A 6,000-nucleotide genomic window follows, 5' to 3' on the forward strand; every position below is an offset into this window, starting at 1 on the left:
CGGTCTAAAGTCGTCTGGGCATTTAATATAGATACAGTTGGTGACGCTACAGATGTAAAGTCAGTGTACCATGAGTAAAGTTTAATCAATAGATATTTATAGTAATAACTTCCACGATTGGATGTTTAAAAAAAAAAAAAGTTCCTGTGCTGAGACTATTAGTATGGGAACATTTATATCTGGTATTTGCCTTGTCCAAAAATGGAGAGCTGCGCCAGTTAATAGCTGACACATACCACCTCTCCTGGCCACAGCTGGAAGTTTAAGACACTTATGGTAAGTGATTATACATGTGAAATTGCAGGGGCTAACAGCTGCTTGTGTTTGTGTAAGGCAGGAATGTCAAATTCAAACACTCAGAGGGCCAAAATGTAAAGCTTGAACAAAGTCAAGGGCTAACCAGTATACAGTATAATGGGCCTCACACAGTCCTCCATACAGAAGTGGGTCCCACATAGGGGGTGGAGGTTCTGGTGTCGCAGGCCAAATAAAACCACTCTGCAGGCCACAGTTAGACATGTGTGGTATAAGGTAAGTTTCCTGCCTGTTGATCACAGAAGCGAGTGTTTTTGACTTGTCACCAGTCCTGTGAGCTTATCATAAATAAAGTCAGTGACATAAGCTCAGGAGCTCCGACATCACTGTCTTGATTTATGATGAGCTCAGAAAGCTAAAGATGGGTCACACACTCACTCCTGTGATAAAACAGGCAGGGGAAAGTTTTTGATGAGCTTGTATAATGGGGATAAAGATACTAAGTAATACTCTTGAAATACTAGGTCAACCTACCACATCCAACCAGTGATTAGTATTTTTAAGAAAGGCATCCAGATTATAATTAACTAACAACTTTCTCCAGCAAATAAACATTTCCTTAGGGCGTCCCTCATGACAGCACAACAGGAGGTTGTCCTTCTTATCTTTTAGGGACAGGAAACACACGAGAGGTTAAAAGGCCTCCCCTCCACCACACAGTCAGTATTTTTCCTGTCCCTAGCAGGACAGATGCAGAGCAGAACGCATGGACGTGAAATTCCTACCTGGGAGCTCAGTGGGATCGGAGGGGTCTGAACTCTTCCCTTCCTGCTGGCAAGAGGTTCTGGGCTGAAACCTCACTGGGTGGGAGTCCCTCAGAGCGGGATATTGCTCCTGATGCTACCATCTCCCTCTCAGGAGGGCTCTCGGCGACATGCTGTATCCCTCAGAATGTTTCCTCCAGCACTTCCAGTCCGGACGCCTTCTAATGACACGTATGCATTCCACCCTGGAATGCATTACCTATTTCGAGGGATACATCCGATTTGGACGGCGCAGCGTGCGTTCCACTGTGGAACGCAAGGAAATCTTGATGGTGGCCCTCACTAACCACCTGGGACAAGGTAAGACCCTATAAAAGGGTACTTGCCTCCGTATAGGAGGTGTTCTTTGTGACCATGGATCTTAATCCTGCGCATTCAGAGGCACAATCTGAACAGTTCCGGGGCAGTGTAAATTAACACCTGGGTGCCTGATAGCACTCCCCAAAACTTTAAAATAGGGTATTCGTTATGGGAAATAAAAATCTCTCTCTCTAAACTTAAGCGAGGAGCCCTGTAGGATCGAGTTCATCTTCCTGTGAAAAGCCAAGAAGATGCCCAACATTTAATACCCAGCTACCTGATACACAAACAACTATGTGCAGAGTGCATAGCCAAAGTCCTTAAGGAGGAGCAATCTGCCCTCTTGGCCGACATGCAGTCTATGATTTGGGAAGAGGTCCAGAGAATTGTCTCCAGCCTTAAGCCGCCCCCGACTGTTCAGGATACATACCGTCACAAGAGAGCCAGATGGGAGATGGAGGAATCGTCTGAGGAGGAAGTATATTCTGGCGATTCGGAGCAGGATCTAGAAGCGGGAGAAATATTCCCCCAGATCCCCACCGAAGACCGGAAGAAATATCTTTTCTCATCTGAAAATACGGATGAGTTATTAAGAGCAGTGAGAAATACTATAAGGAGTGAGGATACTCATATCTCATACTATACAGGATGAAATGTTCAAGGGACTGAGGACCCAAAGAAAGTCGGATTTTGGTAAGAACTTACCTGTAAAATCCTTTTCAGCGAAGGAAGGAAGGGAGACACAAATCCATTACTTAGTGGGTAGGCAGAGCCCCATAGGATAGTTCACCTCAGATTAGAAAAAGTGACGACTGGCCCCTCCAGTATAAAGGCTCCTCCTAGTCCCATGTTCTCCAGTCCATACACAAGCTAAGGAAGAAAAGACAACACAAGCAGAACAACACATCCCCTTCTGAAAGTTCAGAAATGAGAGAAAACAGGTTATGTAATAGAAACACACAGTCCTAGGCATACCTCACTGGACCTGACAACTGTGTAGAGCTTGCGATACTGGAAGGAGAGCCGTAGAGCGCTAAATCCAGTCCAGATGATCGTCATCAGGAAGGAGACGCGCTGCAACTAGAAACACAAAAAAAAAACACTTCTGCCATGGGAGGGTGCCGTGTCTCCCTTCCTTCCTTCACTGAAAAGGATTTTACAGGTAAGTTCTTACCAAAATCCGACTTTCAGCAGCAGAAGGGAAGGAAGGGAGACACAAATCCATTACTTAGTGGGACGTCCTAAAGCAGTACCTCACTTAAGGGTGGGAAATAGTGGCAGAATCTCCAACACCTGAACAATTTAGGCAAGAGCGCAAACCGCGCTGAATAAAGAAAAAATAAACAATAAAGAGATAACTTAAACTACCGCCGCCTGCAGGACCCTGCGTCCCAAGGCCGCATCAGCGGAAGCACTCACGTCCACTTTATAAAACTTAGTAAAGGTGTGAACGGAGCGCCAGGTGGCCACCCGGCAGAGCTGCGCTGCCGAGGACCCCTGACGAAAAGCCCACGATGAGCCAATGGCTCTCGTGGAATGAGCTTGAACTTTAACCGGACAAGGCTCGCCCTTGAGCAGGTACGCTTCCAGGATAGCCGAATGGATCTACCGAGCTATCGTGTCCTTGGAAGCACGTTGACCACCCTGACGACCAGCCGGAATCACAAAAAGAGAGTCTGACTTCTGAAAACCTTGTGTGATTGTAAGATAGAACTTCAATGCTCGCACTAAGTCCAACGAGTGCAAGGCCCGCTCCCTTGGATTCTTAGGTTTTGGACAAAGAGAAGGCAACACAATGTCCTGATTAATGTGGAATTGTGACACTACCTTAGGTAAAAAATCTTCACGGGTACGAAGCACCACGCGATCCGGAAGGAATTCCAGAAAAGGAGGTGAGCAAGATAGTGCCGCCAACTCCGACACCCTTCTCAAAGAGGTGACTGCCACCAAGAAGGCCACCATCCAAGAAAGTAACGAAAGTTTAGCAGAATCCATAGGCTCAAAAGGTCTATGCTGAAGGGCTTCCAGGACTAGATTAAGCCGCCACGGAGCCACAACTGCCCTCGCGGCGGAAACAGACGTGCGACTCCGCAAAAAAAAGAACGCACATCCCTGCGTGAGGCAATAGCCCTTCCAAAAAGTGCGGAAAGTGCAGATACCTGACCCCGCACAGTACTAACCGCTAGACCCCTGGCCAAACTATATTGCAAAAAAGCCAAGAAGTTGGGGGAAGGAAAAAACCTTCGGGTTTATTGAAGATCCAGAACACCATGAATAGAAAGATTCCCAAGTTCTGTGATAAATCCTAGTCGTAGCTGGACCCCTGGCTGCCCGCAAGGTAGCAATGACCTCGGGCGAAAACCCGCGACGGGTCAGGATCTCGGTCTCAAGAGCCACGCCGTCAAACAAAGTGACCTCAGGTCCGGATGACGAATGGGCCCCTGGCTTAACAAGTCCGAGCGAAGGGGTAGTGGAAACGGAAGCGCCGCTCGAAGAGATACCAGCGTCGAATACCACGCTCTTCATGGCCAATCCGGTGCTACCAAGGTTACTGATACTCGTTCGAGTTTGATCCGTCGGATTACCAGAGGAAGTAAGGATATCGGCGGAAATACATAGACCAGCTCGAACTGGTCCCACGGGGCTACTAGAGCATCTACCGCCACAGCCTCCGGATCCCTGTACCTGGACATGAACATGAACGTCGGAACCCTGGCATTCAGTCTGGACGCCATCAAGTCCACCTGAGGAGTACCCCAACGGGAACACAGCAGAGAAAAAACATCTGGATGGAGACTCCATTCCCCAGGATCCACCTGCTCGCGACTGAGGAAGTCCGCCGAGATATTCAGCACACCTGGAATGTGGATCGCAGAGATTGCTGGAATCCTGGACTCGGCCCAAACCAAGATCCGAGAGACCTCCATCATGAGTCTGGAACTTCTCGTCCCGCCCTGATGGTTGATATACGCGACCGCCGTTGCATTGTCCGACTGAATCCGGACCGGTAGACCGTTCAAAAGGACCGTCCAATGTTGGAGGCAGAGAAATATCGCTCTCAACTCCAAAATGTTGATCGGGAGAGACGACTCCTCTGACGACCAGACCCCCTGAACCCAGAGGTCGTTCCAAACTCCCCCCCCCAACCCGTCAGGCTGGCGTCGGTGGTAATCACCGACCACCTCGGGAGAAGGAAGGATTTCCCCAGGGATAGAGTCTCTGGACGTAACCACCATCCAAGAGACTCTCGCACCCTGCGGGAGATAACGACCGAGCGATCCAGAGAAGTCAGAGATCGATCCCAATGTGTCAGAATAAGATTTTGGAGATCCCGGGAATGAAATTGTGCAAACGGTACTGCTTCCATAGCTGCCACCATTTGACCCAGAAGGCGCATGCATTCCCGAAGGGACATTGACAACGCCGACCTCATAGCCTGGACCAGAAGCCGAAGGTTCGTCTGTTTGACAGGAGGCAGAGACACAACTGCCCGAACTGTATCGAAATGCATCCCCAGGAACAGAATGGACTGCGCTGGTTCCAATGACGACTTCTTCCAATTGATCAGCCACCCGAAGTCCATTAGGTACTGAAGGGAGAGGTCGCGAGCTGTTATCGCCTCCTCCGCTGTGGGCGACACTATGAACAGGTCGTCCAGGTAGGGGAGGATCGTAACCCCTCGTCTTCAAAGAAGCGCCATGAGAGGAGCCAGAACCTTTGTAAAAACCCTGGGTGCCGAGGCCAACCCGAATGGTAGGGCCACAAACTGGTAATGGGTTTGACCTATGGCGAAAGGCAAAAAACGCTGGTGAGCCCTGCCGATAGGGATATGCAAATAGGCGTCGCGGATGTTGATAGACACCAAGAAATCGTACTGCGACAGGGTCGCTATCACCGCAGAGACTCCATGCGGAACTTCCGTGTTCGGACGTAAATGTTCAAATCTCTGAGATCCAGTACCGGGCGAAACTTGTCCTCCTTTTTGGGGACCACAAAAAGGTTGGAGTAAAAACCCCTTCCCTGGTCTTCCGGAGGAATCTGAACCACCACACCCTGCTGCAGGAGAGAGTCGACCTCCTGTAACAGTGCAGCAGCCAGCCTTGGCACAGATGGAATGCATGTCTGACGAAACCTGTCTGGAGGTGGAGAATAAAACTCTATGAAATAGCCTGCCGACATAACCCGCGTCACCCAGGCGTCCGATATGTGGGATGCCCAAATTGACCCGAATTGTAGCAGACGACCTCCCACCCGAGAACCCTCGGGGGGATCTCTGGCGTCAATTAGCCTTAGCGGATCTTTTGTCAACCTCCCGTCTGTCCTGACGGGACTGTTGCTTCCAAGGAGTACGAGACTTCTGGGAGGATCTGCCGGAAGACGAAGGACTACCTGATCTCCAAGAAGGCTGACCGAATCGTCCCCTGGTCCGAAAGGACCGATGACCTCTACCGGGCCCTGACCTGCCAGATGTGGATGCTGCTGCCTTCTTTAGAGGCAGGGAAACATCCTTGTCCTTGGCAATCAGCTCCGAAAGGTCTGAACCAAAAAGCTGACCGCCCCTATATGCAAGACTAAGCAAACCTTGCTTGGATACTGTATCTCCGGTCCACTGCTTAAGCCA

This window comes from Phyllobates terribilis, unplaced genomic scaffold (genome assembly GCF_046119375.1).
Source record: "Phyllobates terribilis strain yellow unplaced genomic scaffold, ASM4611937v1 Scaffold_1__5_contigs__length_1240528914, whole genome shotgun sequence".
NCBI classification, from domain to species: domain Eukaryota; kingdom Metazoa; phylum Chordata; class Amphibia; order Anura; family Dendrobatidae; genus Phyllobates; species Phyllobates terribilis.